General features: G+C 40.7%; 1 long non-coding RNA gene across 1 annotated transcript in view; it reads right to left on the bottom strand.

Moving 5' to 3' along the window:
• Positions 1-717: 717 nt before the first annotated feature.
• The window catches only part of LOC112209241 (uncharacterized), a 37,016-nt gene continuing 16,631 nt past the window's right edge, over positions 718-21,102 (bottom strand). The window contains exon 2 of the long non-coding RNA XR_002943958.2: positions 718-1,134. This is a non-coding gene — a long non-coding RNA (uncharacterized LOC112209241). The remainder of the gene's footprint in view (positions 1,135-21,102) is intronic.

Genomic DNA, 21,102 nt, shown 5'->3' with positions numbered 1-21,102 from the left:
TATGGGAAATATACCTGTACCTTCCTCTCAATTTTGCTATGAACCTACAACTGCCCTAGAAAAATAAATTTTTCTAAATAAAGAAAATAGTAAATAGTAAAAATAATGTTCAATGATGATAAACAAGCTAAATAAAAATAGTAGGAAAACAGAATACCATAAAATAGTAACACATTAGAAAGATGAGTAGTTAATATTTATATAATGGTTACTTTTTGTTAGGCACCATTTCAGAAACTTTACATATATTAACACATTTAATTCTCACAAACACCCTTATAAGTTAGGTTCTATTATTATCCCCATTTTATAGACAAGGAAACTGAGACATGTTGAGTTGATAACATGCCTACTGTCTCATATGTAAGTGACAGAGTCAGAATTCCAGCCCAGGGCCCCTAGCTCCAGCCTCTGAGGTCTTAACCACTGTACTGTACTAGCATGTTTAATAAAATGAAAATATGTTCATATATTGTGACATCTGTTCTTTCAAAGAGCAAATTCACTCTCACCCGTGATCCATAAGGAGCTTAATTCCAAATTTTGATTGTTATGACATTAAGAAAGAGCTGTTAATCTTTGAGGATGAAGAGGTGTCTTGAAAAGGAATGACTGTCCTAACTTTCTGTTACTGATAAAGCTCGTCCCCCCCGCCCCCACCCCAAAAATAGGTCTTTCCCTCTTCAGTGCCAGGAAGCCAATACACAGAACAGAAAGTGAGCATCAAGCAGTACCAGCTTCATTCAATGGCCATGAAATTGAGAACCAGGAGATTGGCTCACAAATCACCTTCTCAGCTTGTGAAAACCAGGAAGTCACAGATACAGAATATCTCTAATGACAGGGTCAGGCATTAAAAGCAAAGAGAAGAATATTCACATCTTTTCTGGAAATGGGCAGAAAACTCAGAACCAGAGTTGCCGCCTTCCTTTTTGTCATTTTATGGTTTCTTCTGTCACTGTCATGGTGATTGTCAACTGTCATGGTGCTCGCGGGAATGTCATTTAGCACGGAAATTTGATTATAATGAAGTTCCAGGTTCTTCAGAAGTCAAGTGAGCTGCCATCTTGGATCCAACAAGTCCCAGTCGATTTGGTCACGAGGGGGAGCTTTTGACGTCAGGCTTCCTGTTCCCTAAAGATGAGCAGAGTTAAGGTGGGGTAGAAATTTACCTAGTCACATGGGCATTACATTGGGTAATATTTCTAGTGGTGTAGATTAATGACACCCAAATATTATAACTCTTTATAGAAGAAGATTTGTTTACTCAGAAAATTTGTACTTTATGTCTGTCAGGTATGAGGCACTGCTAGGAATGGGGGGATTCATCAATGATTCAAATAAGCATAGTTCCTGCCCTCAAGAAGCTTATAATTTTGTAGAGGAAATAGACAATAAACACCCAACTCCTCATTAATTACCACTGTGAAAGGAGTTACAGAAGAAATGTCAGAGTACAGTGAGCAGAGAGAGGCCAGCCACACTTGGTCAGTGAGATAAGAATGCCTCTTGCCCTCCACTGGTGAGCATCTCACTGAGTGCAGGGAGGCTGTAGAGATTGGACCCCGAGCATGTGTTTGATCCATTGGCTAGAGAAGAAACTTCTTTTGATCAAATCCTGCCACCCCACACCAGCTGTGTGACCTTGGGCAAGTTATAGCACCTCTAAGCGCCTTCATTTTCACATCGGTAAAATGTGTATAATAGTAACACCCATCTCATTAATGTATTGTGAGGATTAAAGAGAAAATAATTGTATGGCAATTTGAACTGTGCCTAGAAGGTAGTCCACACTAAATAAGTATTAACTACTATCATTATTAGAAGTAATACAATAATATTGTCTTAAAACCAGAGATCTGAATCTAATAAAAATTAAGAAAATATTAAATAGAATAAAACTATGCATATAATAAATACTAAATAGAATAAAATTGGAAAGATAGTAAAGAGGATATCAATACGTGGAAATACTCCAGGCTGATAACCAAGATGAATTTCATACCAGATTGCTAATGTGTCTGCCCAATCACCTACAAGATCTGCTGAAACGGCTCTCCTAAAAATGTCCCCATATCTCTTCATGGTCATCCTGAGTTGGAATTCCCAGAGTCAGAGAGACAAGAGTCTATTTTGGCTTTTCCCTGAAACTTAATCGAGTGTAGCTGGTGTTTTAGACATTGTATCCTGATATTTTAGCTCTTATTGAAGTTATTTAGGGTTTTTAGGAAGGGTCTTGGATTCTTCTCTTTTGCTAATTTTTGATGTATTATTATTAAATGATTGTAACCATCATTAGAATTCTATGTATTTATGTGTAAATTTAAAATATTTGTAACTTTAGTATTTAGAACTACTTTAAAACAAAACCATGTACAAGCCTATCCATATTCTTTCAGTTTCATTGTGGCTGGATACTATGTTGCCTTGAATTTTACCTGTTACTTGCCCAGCTTCTGGATTTCCAGTATCAGAACATTAGAGGTTCATATTTTCCATACAAAAATAGAAAAAGTCATAATGGAGTGAAAGTCCCTGGGAGATTCACCCTTTCTTCTAGTGTGGTGTCTCAGCAAGTTCCCAGGCATATCACAGGATGGGAAGGATGGGGAAATACTCATCTAGGGCACTTACAAGGAGATAAGAATGGGAGGGCAGAGGGAGTTGGTCACCGTGCTTGAACAAAGGGAGAAAAATATGTACACCTCTCATGAGTCATCAGTGAAAGCATCCAGCATGCTCAGGGGGCCTCCTGAACTTCGAAACTTGGATTTAATCCAGACATGAAATATGGAAAGTCACTCTTTATGCAATGCTTTCATCACCACCTCCGTTTTGCCTCTCTTTCATCTCAGTTAAGAGATACAAGACAGGTTCTTGTAATGACTGCCTGTGATTGCCATGCTAACAAAACTATTTACATGGAAATTAGGAATCCCATGTAGAATTCCAGAATCAAAGGGCCTGTGGATATGGTAATCAAGAAAATGTCTTTATATCCACATTATTGTGCCCATATGGTTATGATGCCATCTGGGTACTAATTCTAATGCTATTCTTTCATGAGATGTTTAATAGTGCTCAATATTATTGACTGTTTAGTAGGCAGTAGAATTAGAGTTCCAATTATATGAGGTCATAGCACTGGCTACATGAGTGACCAGAAAGATGACTTATAGGGATTCCAGAAAACACACACACACACACACACACGTACACATGCACGTACACATACATGTATGCACTCATCAGGTAACTCTTTAAAAATCACTTAAATTCCTGATGAAGAGGCTACCACTTCTAAACTAATAAATGTCATGTGGACAGATATCTCCTTAGTAGCTGGGCTCATGCCATCCCTGCCCAGAAAAGGGGGCTAGAATCCCACAGAAAAAGCAGAAGATTATGCCCTCTTAGGAACTATAGTCCATCCTCCCAAGGTTTTTTTCCCCTTTAAGCAAATCCTCCTCACAAAAGAAAGATATGTTTATTTGTATTTTCAGTTAAGTTGACTATTTATTCACATTTCCTGCTGATGAGTCATTTATGCAGTTTACTGAAAAAAATAAATTGGTCACTAAAGCACTGCAAAATTAGGGTTCAAAGACGCAAAACTGACGTAAGCATCAAATAGGTATGGGTTAAGAATTTAATCAGCAAATAGATCAGTCAGCACGCTAGGACAGTACTCACACAAAGACTGGGTTTTGTTTAATTCTTTTCCAAGGGATCAGCACAGCCAGCCTGTCTGGAGCACCTCTGTTGGTTTTGCTCATCAGATACTTGTAAACAGAGCAAACACAGATATTTGATCAAGAAACCAAACCCCACATGCCTGGAATCAAATGTGAGAAAATATCTTGGGCTTACTCCTGTGATGCCTGTGTAAAAGTCGCACCGTTTGTCTGTAAATAAAAGGCCTGAGTTTATCAGAAGATCATAGGAAAATGCAGCAAATGCACCATGTTTACAATGTGCAAAGGCAGAGAGAAGCATCAGTCCTCAGCATGAGATTGTTGGTTATGCCTGTGGGGGAGCAGATGGGAGATCACTATTGACCTCTAAAGTAGCTGGGTCAGCCAGACATGTTGGCTCATGCCTGTAATCCCAATAATTCAGGAGGCCAAGGTGAGAGGACTGCTTGATCCCAGGAGTTCAAGATTACAGTCAGCTGTGATTGCACCACTGCACTCCAGCCTGGGCAACAAAGCGAAATGTGGTCTTTTTTAAAATAAACAAATAAAATGTAAAAGTGGCTGGGCCTGTGCTCCGTATACAGACTCATTTGCCCTCTTCTCAAGAACTCATCTGCTTTTAAAACTGGAGGATGATTGTTATTTTTATTTCTTCTTCTGGATACATTTTTAACCAACGTTAGAAAAATCAACCAGAGAGACAAATATCCATATACATACAGTAGCTTCACTAAAATATCTAGGATGGTCGAAACTGTCACCAAGGAGCCTTAGAAATGGATATTAATAACATGTACTTACCATGTGCTAGGCACCACATATATTACCTGTGTTAATTAATCCTCAGAACCATGGAAGAGTTACCATTATTATTCTCAACTCATGGATGAAGAAAATGAGACATAGCTTTGCCAACATTCACAGCAAATAAAGGGTGGCCCATCTTGACTCCAAGTTCAAGGTCTTAGCCACTACTTTGCTGACGCCCATTGAAGGTGAATCAAGCACACCTGCACCATATCCAGCTGGTTGTATTATATCCAGTCCTTCTTATTTTGCAAAGAACCAATTCTCCAAATTAAAAGTCTCTTAATATCACCCTAAATCTACAATCCATAAAACACACCTTTGATTTGTCATATACATTTTCTTTAATGAACAAAGACAAAACTTTGAAATTTTGTTCAATTGTTTGAAACAATGACCTCCACATGTTGCCTAACCTAACAGATGAAGTGAAACAATCATTTTATAGCTCCAGTTCTTTATCTGCTATTACAGCCTCCAGCGTTTAACAAACTGTCACAATGTAAATCCCACAAGGTTCTCTAGAGCTCACACAGTTCTGTGTCCACCAAGCACTGAGCCATGTTTATTGTATATGTTCACACTTGTATCAGGTGCTGCAGGTGTGTTGGCTCCCCTAAAGGGAATAGACATTCCGGCTCCATTCTTTTTCTCCTTTTACAAAAACTATTTTCAACTACCCCCTCCATCCGCCTGCCCCTACAACCTCATTCTTCTCAAATTTGCATGCTTCAACAAGTGTGATACTGTTGAACTGCAGTAAAAGTTTCACTGTTTCCCAAGGCAGGTGGTGCCTATAACTTCACCAAGGCCTGAGAAAAAAAGGATCGCTTTAAAAGTCAGGCACTGGGTTGTCTCCCTTTCCTTGTTGTCTGCTTGGGCGTTCCCTGGTACCCCACTGTCTATAAAGGATGACTAGTGCTGAAAGATAGGAGAATGACCCACATTAGCCTTTATTTTCTAAAGCTAAGTTTAAAATACTTGCAATAGATAATCAAAAGAACTGGGAATTTAACTCTGAGCATAGCAATTTTCACCTGATTTTCTTTGCCTTCCAGAAAAGTGCCTGAAAACAGGAGGTATGCAATAAGTAATTGCTGAATAAATAAATGAATGATGCATGGGTAAATGAATGAAAATGATCTTCTCTCCATTCTATTCCTCTTTGGGTGGCCAACTTCCCTGTAAACTTCAAGTCTTAACTTAAAGATCACTTCATCCCAAAAGGCTTTTTGTAACTGCCCCACCACCACCAAATTAGATGAGTTCCTCCATTCTTTGCGTTTTCTTTCATTATGCTAATCCCTGTAATAATTCATATAACGGTTCTTTTAAGTACTTATTTATTGCCACTCTCCCTTCTAGAACATAAGCTCCCTGATGGAAAGGATGCGGTCTGCTGTGTTCGCTGCTCTACCCAGCATCCAGCAAGTGCCTACCATCAATTACGCACTTGGTAAATATTGTTGAATAAATGACAGAAGTTGCTATACGACAAAGATTTATTCTAGAAAGCTCTGTGGACTTGAATAGACCCAGTCCAGAGAGCAGCATGTGTCCTCATGGTGCATGAAATACACCAAAAAGTTTTAAAATCTCTTGCAGGGGCTCCTGTTCCTGACCTTTTCTTTTCTTTTCTTTTCTTTTTTTTTTTTTTTTTTTTGCTGGACTGCCTGACAGAGGTTTCTGTTTTCCTCATGCCCTGGATGTCCACACAGCTGCACACTGAGCACAGACTTATTCATAGGCAGCTTCCTGTCACGTGAGGGACTCCAGATTTAGTTTTCTGCCACAGCCAACAGACCCAAAGGGCCCATGCCCACCTCTGCTGGTCCACAGGTTCAAACGCTGCTGCCTGCGCAGTTGAGCCCTGGCCCCTCAGTTGCCCTCTCCCACTGTGGGAAGGAGACAGATGGGTTCTCCACATGCCTGCTGCTACTGGGAATGGGGTGAAGAAGAAGGCTACTGGCCTGGCTGTAAGACGGCTTTCTGAGAGGGAATCTGGCTGGGACAGGAGCCCAGTGGGCTGGTGGGGAGCCTGACTGGTGGGGGGCACTTAAAGAGTTCATTCCTGGGTTGACATTAAAAGGAGCACCCCATAGTTCCAGTTCTATTTCCCTCACCATCCACTAATACCCAGCTTCCTCCATGCAGAGGATGGGTAAACTGTGTCACTGGTATTTAGAAACTAATCTAATCGCATCAAGCCAGAAAGCCCTAACTGTATACTCACTTTCTCATCTGGGTAAGCCCCTTAACACCCCTGAGCCTCAGTTTCCTCACTGTGAAATGGCAATAATGCCTACCTGTTTGTGCTATGATAGGAATCCAGGATTCATAATAATAATAATAAACAACAATGTGTGATCACTTACTATGTGCCAGACATTGTGTGATAAACTCGAGATGTATTTAATCCTCACAACTTGCTTCTGAGGGAGCACCTCTTATTATTCCCATTTTTATAGATGAGGGAACTGAGGCTGCAGAGAAGTTGTGCACCTGCCCAAGGTCACCTGGCTGGAACATGATGATGGAATCTGTATGACTTTCCATTACCGCAGAGGTTCTGAGCTTGGACTCTGAAGTCCAACAGTGTAGTTTACAATCCAGCTGCACAGCATACTGGGTGACCTTCCTCTGTTCACGCACTCATTTGCCAGCCTGGCCAAGCAGCTCTGTGAAAGGGATCGTCCAGGAGGCATTCTGCTCACCTTGATGGTTGCCCGGCCAAGGGACTGGGTTGTAATTTATGGGGAGCTCCATTCATTGGGAATACAGCCACATTCACAGTTCTTTCATTACGCACCTTCCCAAATTATAAAGGCAGTGTTCTAAGTTAGGCTTTTAATGCGGTTCACTGTTTCCCCATATCTCAGGTTGATCATCTTCCAGACATAAGTAAGTCCTCATGGTGGACTGAAGATAAGTAGCTGAATATACATTTTATTATTTATTTATTTATTTATTTTTGAGATAGAGTCTCGCTGGCTGCACTCCCAGGCTGGAATGCAGTGAGGCGATCTCAGCTCACTGCAACCTCTGCCTCCTGAGTTCAAGTGATTCTTCTGCCTCAGCCTCCCAAATAGCTGGGATTACAGGAACCCACCACCATGCCCCTAATTTTTGTATTTTTAGTAGAGACAGGGTTTCACCACGTTGGCCAGGCTGATCTCAAGCTCCTGACCTCAGGTGATCCACCAACCTCAGCCTCCCAAAGTGCTGGGATTACAGGCATGAGCCACTGCACCCGGCTGAATATACTTTTTATAACTGCCCTGGTTATTTGGTTTTTCTAGAGAGGACCAAGAAGTAGGTGGGGCTTGCTGCTGCCTGCAGAACTGTCCACTTCTCACTGCCATGACAGGAGAATAGGAGGGTGATATGGTTTGGCTGTGTGCCCACCCAAATCTCATCTTGAATTGTAGCTCCAATTCTCACATGTTGTGGGAGGGACAAGGTGGGAGATAACTGAATCATGGCCGAGCGTCTTTCCCGGGCTGTTCTTACGATAGTGAATAAGTCTCAGGAGATCTGATGATTTTATGATGGAGAGTTTCCCTGCACAAGCTTTCTCTCTTTCCTGCCGCTATGTAAGATGTGCCTTTTACCTTCTGCCATGATTGTGAGGCCTCCCCACCCACATGGAACTGTGAGTCCAATAAAAACTTATTTTTCCTTATAAATTACCCAGTCTCAGGTGTGTCTTTATCAGCAACATGAGAACAGACTAATTCAGAGGGCTATGAAGTAAAATTGCCCATAAGAATCAGACCAGGCTGGGCGCAGTGGCTCACGCCTGTAATCCCAACACTTTGGGAGGCCGAGGCGGGCAGATTACTTCAGGTCAGGAGTTTGAGACCAGCCTGGTCAACATGGGGAGACCCCGTCTCCACTAAAAATACAAAAACTAGCAGGGCATGGTCGTGCACACCTGTAATCCCAGCTACTTGGGGGACTGAGGCAAGAAAATCGCTTGAACCCTGGAGGCAGAGGTTGCAGTGAGCCGAAATGGTGCCATTGCACTCCAGCCTGGGTGACAGGTGAGACCCAGTCTGAAATAAACATCATCATCATCATCATCATCATCATCATCATCATCATCAGACCAAATAGTTAATGCTTGCCTGGGTATCTTCTTGGTAAATTGTCTGAAGTCCAATTTCACCTGGAATTACCAGTTTATAAAAATTTGCTTTCAGAAAGAAGATAGTAACTTTGTGGGACAGATGTATAAATTAGCTTGTATGAGTGATTATTTCACAATGTATACAAATATCAAGTAATATACCTAAAATACATGTAATTTTATTAGTCCATTTTATCTCAATGAAGCTGAAAAATAAAAAGAAAAAATTGGCTCACGCCTGTTCCCAACACTTTGGGAGGCCAAGGTGGGTGGATCCTGAGGTCAGGAGTTCAAGACCAGCCTGGCCAAGATGGTGAAACCCCATCTCTACTAAAAATATAAAACTTAGCCAGGCATGGTTGCAGGTGCCTGTAGTCCCAGATACTCAAGAGGCTGAGGCAGGAGAATTGCTTGAACCCAGGAGGCAGAGGTTGCAATGAGCTTAGATCACGCCACTGCACTCCAGCCTGGGTGACAGAGCGAGACTCGATCTCAAAAAAAAAATTTTTTTTTAAATTAAAAAAGTTTGCTTTTAGTATTACCAGATATTTTGAAGCCATGGATATACTGCAGGAAACAGAGTCCCACGAGGTTGTCCCAAGCTATGCCAACCCTGCTCACCTGAAAACCAAACTGCCCTTTAACCTAAGACCAAGGCATTTCTCAAGCCAGAAGAGATGCCTTGGTTGAATTTATAAAGGCAAATGAAAAGGAAAGCTTTGGACCAAATGATAATTTCAGGATGATTCTACTTTTAAATCAAATGCAAAAAACATGTTTTTCTTCAATATGTTTACAACAATACAGGAACTATATGGCTGGCACTGTGCTAGGTGCTTCACAAGTCACATTTAAGTTTTACAGGAAGCAACTGAATTAGAGAATATTCTTCTCATTTGCAGATAATGAAAGTAAAGCCCTGACAGGTCCAGGAACTAGCTCACCATCATAGAGCCTTTGAGAGACAGACAGGACTCAGATCTAGCTCTGTCAGACTCCAAAGTCCCGTTTTCCTGTGTGCCTTCCTGAAAACTGGATTGATGTTATCTCTTGAGCTGAGAAGTCCTTCATTCCTGCCAAGAAATGGCTTCAAAGATTATTTGAACAAGGAGAAGCCGACAATTTAATAACAGGAGAGCACTGTGCACATTTTTGGTTATGTCTATACAAGAAGGGATGGCTACTGGTGGAAAAGGGAACATTTCAGTCTAATAATTGGGTTTATTATCTGCATGACAACAAGTATAACTGGTTTGGCTGATGTTGTCGATGAGCTGTATGGGGGAGGAAGAGACCCAGTTTGGTAGTTGAAGCAGCTAGTTAAATTGACCAAACTTTTCTCTTTTCACATTGTCACTGTGGTACCATTTGCACAGAGCAAAGAAGCTCAGCTTGGAGGTGTCACGCATTTGCATGAGCATTGCTGTGTGTCTAACTCATTTCCTAGAACCTTAGGTATGATTTAGAAAAATCAAGTTTGAGGTCTTTTCCCTTTGGGGAACTTTCAGAATGTTGAAGGCCATTTTTTTAACTTTCATTTTAAGTTCAAGGGTACATGCGCAGGTTTGTTGCATAGGTAAACTTGTGGTATGGGGGTTTGTTGTACAGGTTATTTCATCACCTAGGTATTAAGCCTAGTGCGCATTAGTTATTTTTCCTGATCCTCTCCCTCCTCCCACCCTCCACTCTCCAATAGGCCCAAGCGTGTGTTGTTCCCCTCTATGTGTCCATGTGTTCTTATCAGTTAGCTCCCACTTACAAGCGAGAACATGCAGCGCTTAGTTTTCTGATCCTGTGTTAGTTTGCTAAGGATAGTGGCTTCCTGCTCAATCCATGTTCTTGCAAAGGACGTGATCACATTCTTTTTTGTGCTGGCATAGTATTTTATGGTGTATATGTACCACATTTTTTTCTCCAGTCTACCATTGATGGGCATTTAAGTTGATTCCATGTCTTTGCTATTGTGAATAATGTTACAGTGAACATACGCATGCATGCATCTTTATAATAGAATGATTTATATTCCTTTGGGTATTGTATTAGTCCGTTCTCATGCTGCTATAAAGAACTGCCCAAGACTGTGTAATTCATAAAGAAAAGAAGTTTAATTGACTCATGTTTCTGCAGGGCTGAGGGGGAGTGAAGGGGGAAGCCCCTTATAAAACCATCAGATTTCCTGAGAACTTACCAGAATCATGAGAATAGCATGGAGGAAACTGCCCCCATGATTCAATTACCTTGCACTGGATCCCTCCTACCACACATGGGGATTATGAGAACTGCAATTCAAGATGAGATTTGGGTGGGGACACAGCCAAACCATATCAGCTATATATCCAGTAATGGGATTGCTGGGTCAAATGGTATTTCTGTCTTTAGTTTATGAGGAATTGCCACACTGTCTTCCTCAATGGTTGAACTAATTTACGTTCCCACCACAGCATGTAAGCATTAAAGGCCATTTTTATGCAGCTTATGCCCATGGAAGCATTTCAGATGCCATAGGAATTGAAAATGTTTTTATGTTTAGCCTGAGTGATACATGAATGTATATTAAGAAAAAATGCCAGTGATATAGCAACATATACAAGTTAGTATCCCTTTTACCCATCCCATTCCACACTCCCAACCTTATTCCCCTCCCTAGAAATAGCTGCTTTTATCAGCTTAGTGCACATCCCTCAGTGCTTTTTTTCCATATATTTAGATAGATAGATAGACAGATAGATAGATAGATAGATAGATAGATAGATAGATAGATAGATAGATACATGGATGTATATGTATGTGTGTAGAATTTTTTTAAATCATAGTTGACATCAGACTATATCAATTATTTGCAGCATTCTTTTTTCCTTAACAATCCCTTTCTTTTCAGTATATAGAGCTCTATATTATTGTTTTAAACTGTTGCATGGCATTCCATAGTATACCATAACTTATTTAGCCATTCCCCTATAATTAGATATTTATATTATTTAGTTTTTTACTGTTACAAACAATGTTATAATCAACTTACTTGTACATTTATCCTTGTATATTCTTCTGACTGTATCTGAGGGAATATTCCTAGAAATAGAATTGCAGAGTCCAAGGATGTGTATTTTTATGTCTATTTTTAATTTTGACAGAAAAATCTGCCAACTTACCCCCCACCCCCAGAAGAAAAGGATAATTTCCTCTCTAAACTACAGTATATAAAAGAAAATGTGAAAATTTTGCAACACCATCTCTTCAAACCACTGCAGGAAAGTATTTCTCTCCATCTAAAATATTCTTCTTGGTATCAGAACTTCCTAATAGCTGATAAACTCTGGCGCCTGGCTCTCTGGAGGCATTTGGTGAGCTCCCTCCACCCCACCTTAACTGGAAGGGTATTGACACTCCCCTGCCAGGGAACTGCAGCTGGACTCAGGCTCCCACAGTTCTGGGTTCTTCATAACACTCATCTTTCCATATTATAACTTATCTATTCATATTTGACTCCTTTATTAGGGAATAAGCTCCTCAGGCAGACACCATGTTTACTCATCTCTATTCCCAACATATACCTCAGTGTATGACACCTGTTAGTGTTCTTTGTACCACTGTTTGAATGAATGGCAAGAGGGAGGGAGGGAAGAGGAGTAGGGAAAAAAAGTAGGCTGGTTTCCTGACAAAACTGTGAGGGTCCCAAACCCTGTGAGACTTGGACAAACTTTGTGTGAAGTAGACAGATTCAAGATTACTAGTCCTGCCAGACTCTAGAAACCCAAGCATCTGGAACCAAAGAGGAACATATTTTGTTTCTAAGACATTACTCAACCACATACCTGATATGGGTGACACTGCCCATCTCCAGTCTCTGAACTTCAAGACAAAATACAGGACTTTTGAGACAGAAATGACACACTTTGAATTTTCCAAAGTCACGTCAATTTTTTCTTTTTCTTCAACTGTCTTAGATACTAACAAAGCTGTGTTTGGAAAGATGAAAATGAAGGATGTTTCTGGTTTGTTTCCAGCCTTAAGTCTTTCCCAGGACCTGTCCTTTTAGAGCTCAAACGACTTCATACCACCACACTGTCTTCTTTCCCACTTAATTTTCCAGACATCCTGCAGGCTGCCTGCCCACTCCATCCTGCCTTAACTTGCTTTTCTAGTCAAAGGAACCCCCTGAAGGGACTCCTGTGCTCATTATTTAAACAGCTGGAAAATTGCTTTGCCTTTTCTCTGCCTACATGTGGCATTCAGGACTTGCAGGATATGCTTTATCATTGAGTCTTGCACTGACTCAGGCAATTTCCAGGAAATATTTAACATTTCCTGAATGCAGTCAAGTTCAAGGAACTGTCTAGAACCACTCAGGCTGAACTTGCACAGTCTATATCTAAAGCCACCAGCATTAGTGATCTCAGTATGAGGGAGATCTACACATAAATGCAAGCATCCACATACAAGATAAAGGAAGGGGAAAAAAAAAAAGAAAGAGAGTGAACAGGGAGGGAAGGAGGAAAAACAATCTTAAAAGAAAGACACGAACACTGTAGTTGAAGACATGGCAAAAGATGCTATGTCTTATTTGAATCAACAAAGTGATAGATTCTTAGGGACTACCTTCTCTATAGGCCCCTTTAACATGCTGGTTTAAACACACTACACTCACACAAACTAGCTGCCTATATGCCTGGAACACTTGTTTTTCTGTCAGTGATCAAATACTTATTGAATTTACCATTGGCTTCAATACTCCGGGCTTCTGAGATTTTTGTAATACATCAGCAGCATCAGACATGAGCTTCATTAGTTACTCCAGCAATCTTTTAGCATTTCTCGTCCAAACCTTCCTACCACCTTCCAGACATCCTGAAAGCTGCCTGCCCACTCCAACCTGCCTTAACTTGCTTTCCCAGGGGCCTCTTATTCTAGCAGTACCTCTACCGTTACAGTTTCTGAATTTATAGCTTTACGATTGGAAACCCTCTTGAATAACTCTATATATTTTAGAACCAATTAAGAAATATAAGTATTTCCTTACCTGGGGTTTGCTTTTGCTGTTTTCTGTCTCCTTGGCTGCATTCCAAAACTACTACCAACCTAATCCAAGGACATCTTTCTAAATGCTGTCACTCACTTTCTGATTTTAATATTATCATTATTATTATTTACTTCATTTGTCAGTAACTTATTTGAACTTCCTCTAACCCAGAGGTTCTTAGCCACAGTGTTGAAAAGTCATTTATATGGATCAGTGCTATTGGTGGCAAGTTCCCAAAACCCAGTTCAAACTGAATTAAACAATAAAGAGAAGGTACTGTGCATCTGACAAAGGACTAATATTCAGAATCTACAAGGAACTCGAACAAATCAGCAAAATACATATCTTTATTTATTGGTAGATTTTATACCAATAATGTCCCTTGCCCACTTGTCAAGTACTGGAACAAATAATCCCATCGACAAGTGGGTAAAGGACATGAATAGGCAATTCTCCAAATAAGATATACAAATGGCCAATAAACATGAAAAATGCTCAATATCACTAATTATCAGAGAAATGAAAATTAAAAGCCCAATGTGATATCACCTTACTCCTGCAAGAATGGCCATAATTTAAAAATAAAAAAATAATAGATGTTGGCTTGGATGTGGTAAAAAGGGAACAGTTTTACACTGCTGGTGGGAATGTGAACTAGTACAACCACTATGGAAAAGAGTATGGAGATTCCTTAAAGAACTAAAAGTAGAACTACCATTCAATCCAGCAATCCCACTACTGAGTATCTACCCAAAGGAAAAGAAGTCATTATATGAAAAAGATACTTGAACATGCATGTTTATAGCAGCAAAATTTGCAACTGCAAAAATTTGGAATCTGCCTAAATGCCCATCAACCAATGAGTGGATAAAGAAAATGTGGTGTATACATATACTATGAAATACTACTCAGCCATAAAAAGGAATGAAATAATGTCATTTTCAGCAACCTGGATGAAGTTGGAGACCATTATTCTAAGTAAAGTAACTCAGGAATGGCAAACCAAATATCATATGTTCTTACCTATAAATGGGAGCTAAGCTATGAGGATGCAAAGGCATAAGAATGATATAATGAACTTTGGGGACTTGGCAGGGGAAGGATGGGAGGGGGTTGAGGGATAAAAGACTACGCATTGGGTACAGTGTACACGGTTCAGGTGACACGTGCACCAAAATCTCAGAAATCACCACTAAAGAACTTATCCATGTAACCCAAAACACCTATTCCCCAAAACCTATTGAAATAAATTATTTTTTAAAATAAGAATAATAGAGAATTATTAGCTCCTATAACTAAAATACACCAATAAATATAGGTTTGTGTGTGTTATATGGACTTTAGGTACAGTTTTGTTTGGCTCTAGCTCCTTTGATCTGCAATTCTCTTTGTTCTGCTACTTTGTCTCATGCTGACTTCACACATGGTAGCAAAATGGCAGCAGCACTTCTAGGTTTCACATCCACACTGTACCACATCTAGGAGAAAGATCTTCTCTTCCCCACAGACCTCTCCTCAACCAACAGTCAAACCACAGTCCTGGTTTTCCCTCCAGGAAATCATAGGTCAAAGGCCTTCCCCTGAATCTAAAAGAATGGATAACTGGTTTGCTTAAGTTCATCAGCGCCTACTCCTAGAGCCAGGAATGGATCACTATCACCCTTACCCCATGACTGCTACTCATTGGGGAAGGTGGGAAATAGAGACAGGGAATTCAGCCGCAACATGTGCAACAGGGGAACATAGGGAAAGAGGAGGATTTGTAGTTCCTGAGCTCAGAACTGTATACAATCTGCAGAGTATTTAATCAGTGAGTGCCACAGTCCAGAAGTGTCCATATCAGTAATGCAAGTGGGTTGAACATATGAAATATTATGTATCAGGTATGACTCAAAAGATGGAGAACCTCTGCTCTAAGGCATAAGCTACTCAAACCAGGAAGTGTGTTATCTTTGTTGCTGTGGCATGTGGTGAACGTGAACTGAATTTACTTCCAGTCTCCCGGACCACCTGACTGTCCCCTCTATTCTTCTTCTTTCTGTTAATATCCTGATGTTTACCCTCCTCTTTCCTAAACCTGGTTTTCATCTCCTTAAAGTCTGGAATAAGGGAAAGGCAAGATCACCACCCCTTTTCTGGATAATATAATTTTTAGAAAAAAAGACCACGAAAGCTTGAACATGTGATCAAGTGAAGTAACTTAAGAGAGTCGAATAGGGAATGATATGTTTCCTGTGTGAACATCAAGAAAAGGCACCCATCCATGGACTTAAATGTCATTTGCCTGTGGAGAAATGTGGGGCAGACCTAGAGCTGCATAAGGCTTTGGTGCCGTTGTATTTCATAAAGTAAAGAGCTTTATTTAGACTGAGCACGTGTCATTTGTCACATGAAGAGGTGAGACTCTGGCCCACTATTATAGGATATGCATTTCCTTTATTATTCACTGAGAGATGAGGAGTCAACGCTGAGCTGCAGATGCTCTTTCTCAATCCGCCTTGAGACAGGCACTTGCAAGAGATCTGTTTGTATAGTCTCGGGTATAATCTCTGGTCATGGATCAGGATTTCTTCTACTCAAAGGAAACTGACCTAAACTGGACTGGGTTAAGATGTTTAGAAACCATAAGCATTGACAGTTGATGGTGGTCTCCTCTCTGTAATTGAAAACAATGCTTACCTGTAAAACACAAAATGTATGTGCCTACAGAAATGAAAGTAATTTCACTCTGGCTTTACAGGTGGCAAATTTCTGAATATGTTTAATTAACTGAATTATTCTCTCCTCTCCCTCCCTGCATCTCTCTTTAGAGCCCCTGTTTTCCTGGTGGGACTTTAAGTGCATACCTGTTCTGTATTATTAATAATTCAGCCCCAGGTTTGTAAGGCAATAAGCTGCTTTGTCCAGTGAGCTTCGCTATTCCAACCTGCTGATTGAACTTATTTGCCATTAAAAAAAAAAAAAAACCAGAAAGCTTTAGGGTAACTTGGTGCTAGCAAAACCAACGTTGAGGTCAACTAAAGAATCCAGCCTCCCAGATATTGAAAGCTCCAGCTGCTGCAATGACCACAGGATGAGAGAATTACCTTTCTTTGACCAGGAAATGTAAGAGCTACTTAAGAGTTCGTTTCCCTCAGCCTCCCTGATGGGCAGTACTCCTATACCGTGTTCCGATCTAAAGCCAATTCTTCCTCTTATGTGCACTTGACCCAATTCCCTTTAGCCAATCAAAGACAACACTTCAGCATTCTGCCTCCTTCTCCTACATTATCAGAACTTTCCCCTCTTTCCCGGATCATTCTTATCAGCAAATAAGCATGATGCTATTTCTCCTGTATTAAATAACAATAATAAAAAGCTCCACATCCTCCACAGCTACTCCCCATTTCACTGCTCTCCTTCACAATACTAACAGCTGCACTCAGAGACTCCAATTCCTCCCCTCCCATGATATCTTCAGCCCAGTCCAGCCAGATTTCCCCCACTCCCCCTCCCCAGCAAAAATGCTCTGGTAAGGGTCACCTGTGCCTCCAGATTACTAAACTCAATGGTCACTTCTCACTTTGACGTCGATTCGTAGGACAGCATTCCCTCTTGGTTTTCCTCCTCCCTCCCCCACTCTCCTCCCAGTCTCCTTTGCTGTTCCTCCTCTTCTCCCCTGCAAAGCTGGAGTGCCCCAGCAGCTCCATCAGTCTTCATTTTACTCCACTGGTGACCTCATTCATCTCATGAATTTAATCCTATGTTGACAACTGCAAGGATTCTATCTCCAGCCCAGACCTCTCTCCTGGACCCCAGACTCATAACCAATGGCAAACCTAACACCTCCACTTGAATGTCTAATAAATGTTTTAAAACTCAGTATATCCAGATGAACTCTTATTTTTTTCCCTCCCCTCATTCCCATCCCTATGAAACCTGTTATACCTTTACCTTAGTCCTTGCCATCTCAGCGAATGGAACTCGAAACTTCTCTTTTGCTCAAGACTCTAACCAATCTATCAGCATATCCATATCTTGAAAACAGAGCCAGAGTCCAGCCTCTCCAGTAATTACTACCTGATGCAGACCTCACCAGGATTACAGGCCAACCTGCTTCCACTCTTGCCCCTGTAGCCTGTTCTCAACACAACAGCCACGCCAATCTACATAAAACATGAGCAGATCATGGAACTCCAATGACTCACTCAGGGTAAAAGCCAAGGTCCCCATAATTTGACTCTCATTACTCTCTGACTCCTCTCCTTCTGTGTTCCCCTCTTTCATTACCCTGCAGCCACCCTGACCTTCCTGCTCCCCCTCAAGCAGACCAGGCATGTTCCTACCTTGAGGCCTTTGCACTGGATATCCTTTGGCCTGGATTATTGCCTTTGGCTGGAATATTCCCCTTGCCTGGAATATTCCCCAGGTATCTGCATGACAACCCTTACCTGCTGCAAATCTTCGCTTAAATGTCAGCTTCTCAATGAATCCTACCTGAGAACCCCACTTAAAACTGAAATCTGCCCTCCCTCCACCACTGGTGATCTTCTTTATCCTGTTCTATTTTTTCCAAAGCATTTACCACTTTCTAACTTATTATATAATTACTAATTCATAATACGTGTTGCTTATTGTCAGTCTCCCAGCAGCCTCTAGAATGTAAGCCCTTGTGGGTTTTTTTTTTTTTCTTTTGGTCTGTTTTATTCACTTTATACCCCAGGCGCCTAATGCGGTGCCTGGTAATTCCTAGGTGCTCAATAAATACTAACTTATTTCTGTGCTATAATAAACTGTTTTCACTTTATAAACCGTGAGTATTTTCTATGATGATTACTTTTATGTTTGATTCTACCTACATCCCATAATACATGTATATGTGACATACATAAGACACATGACTTTGTCACTATAATAAGATCCATGCCACTGCCATGGAATTCATATGTATAGATCATAAGATCCATATACAAAAGAGGCATGACTATGTCACTAATATGTGAATAAAAAGATCCATATTTACTCTTCAACTGGAAAGAACTTTCAAACCCTATCTCTCTAGACTCCCCATAACATCATTCCCATATTAGAGCACTGCAGGAAAATTCACAAGGGATAATGGGAATCAGAACCACACAGTAATCTGTCATCTCTACAAATCTAGAATTTCTAGGCCAGGCATTTTTGCAGTGGTATCGTCGTTAAGAGTGTGGGTTCTGGAGTCAGGCTGCCTGATTTTTTATCTTGGAACCAGGATTGACTAGACCTCCATTTTGTCACCTATGACACTGGCCTTATTATCTTAATCATTTTTGTTGTGTTGTTATTATTCCCAAAATAGTTGAATAAGAGGCATGGTAGGGAAAGTAACAGCACCCAAAGGATGTCTACATCCTATTCCTGGAATCTATGAATATGTTACTTGACATGTCAAAAGGAGTCTTTGCAGATGTGATTGAAGTCACAGTCCTTGAGATGGGAAGATGATCCTGGATTATCGGATTGAGCCCAGTGTAATCACCTAAGCCCTCGCAGGCAGAAGAGGCAGAAGAGTCAGTCAGAAGAGGCAGGAAAGACACGAAGCATGAGAGGGACTCGGCCTACTGTTGCTGGCTTTGGAAATAAAGGGGCAATGAGCCAAGGAATACGGGAAGCCCCAGAAAGTGAAGAACAACCCTGACCAGAAAACTAGCAAGAAAACAAGACCAAAGCCTCATATACACATGCAACTGAACTCTGCCAGCAACCTGAATGATCCTGAAAGTAGATTCGCCCTAGACCTTGGGGAGACTGAAGGTATGGCTAAGGTAAAGGTATAACAGGTTTCATAGGGATGGGAATGAGGGGAGGGAAAAAAATAAGAGTTCATCTAGATATGTTGAGGTTTGGCTGTGCACCCAAATCTCATCTTGAATTGTAGCTCCCATAATTCCCACGTGTTTTGGGAGGCACCTGGTAGGAGATAATTGAATCATGGGGGCCATTTCCCCCATACTCTTCTCATGGTAGTGAATAAGTCTCACAAGATCTGATGGTTTTATAAGGGGTTCCCCCTTTTGCTTGGCTCTCATTCTCTCCTGCCTGTGGCCATGTAAGACATGTCTTTACTTTCCGCCATGATGGTGAGGCCTCCCCAGGCAGGTGGAACTGTGAGTCCATTAAACCTCTTTTTCTTTATAAATTACCCAGTCTCAGGTATATCTTTATTAGCAGCATGAGAACAGACTAATACAGCCTACATCTTGATTTTGACCTGTGCACCTCAGAGCAGAGAAAGCAGCCCAGCCTCCTGGACTTCTGGTCTACAGCACTGTGAGATAATAAAATGGGTATATGCTGATGATGAGGAACATGAAGGGCTACCAAGTAGCTTTCTATTGTTTATATACCTCACATATTCCTGCAGAAAGGCTTTCAGAAAGTGGGGTGTTGTAAATGGGAACCAACATGTTGACCAGTTCACAAACCCATCAGGAGCATGTCAGTTTCCCCACATCCTCACATAGGTATGGTCAGACTTTTAAAACATTTCCCTGTCTGATATGTCCAAAATTGTTCATTTAATTATACTTTCCTAATTACTAGTTAGGTTGACCATTTTTTCATATCTTTACTGGTCACTTTCCCACTATTGGAAATTGTTTATATCTTTTCTCCATTTTTTTAAATTGGAAGTTTTGTCTTTTCTGGTTCATTTGCAATTCATTATATAATCCATAAACAAATTTCTTTGTTGTTACAATAGTTGCAAATATCTTCTCCCAGTTGATTGCTTATTTATTTAATTTCACTTAGGGTGCCATTTTTAAAAAATATAGCAACTGATTTAACGTAGTACACGTATCGATCTTTTCTTTTGTGGTGTGTGATTTCTGGGTCTTGTTTGTTTGAGAACTCCTCCCTGCCTTAAGAGGATTCTTAGAGGTGACTTAGAGCCCACCAAGGAAGACGGACAGTAAGAAGGGGCCAAACTTATAGACTTTTCTGTTTCTGTGCCACTCATAATAGCACCTTGTTAGATTTTTTTTTCTTTTCTTTTTTTTTTTTTTTTTTTTTTTTTTTGAGACAGAGTCTTGCTCTGTTGCCCAGGCTGGAGTGCAGTGGCGCAATCTCGGGTCTACCATGCCCAGCTAATTTTTTGTATTTTTAGCAGAGACCAGGTTTCACCATATTGGCCAGACTGGTCTCGAGCTCCTGACCTCGTGATCCGCCCGCCTCAGCCTCCCAAAGTGCTGGAATAACAGGCGTGAGCCACCGCGCCTGGCCTGTTAATTCTTTTATATATCAAACTCCTGTGTAGGCTTTGCATTGAAGAAAAAATTTTGCTGTTGAAACACACACACACACACACGCACAAAGAATGTTACCACATTTGCTAAGATTTCTGTCCACAGAGCCAAAAAGAGAAACATGATGAATTATATTAACTCATAAGAGAAAATAAAGAATAAACATAATATGTCACGTGGCTTTTG

This window comes from Pan troglodytes, chromosome 4, assembly GCF_028858775.2.
Source record: "Pan troglodytes isolate AG18354 chromosome 4, NHGRI_mPanTro3-v2.0_pri, whole genome shotgun sequence".
In the NCBI taxonomy this organism is placed as follows: Eukaryota; Metazoa; Chordata; class Mammalia; order Primates; family Hominidae; genus Pan; species Pan troglodytes.
Note: the sequence above shows the minus strand (reverse complement) of the source record. Positions and strands in the feature narration are given on the sequence as shown.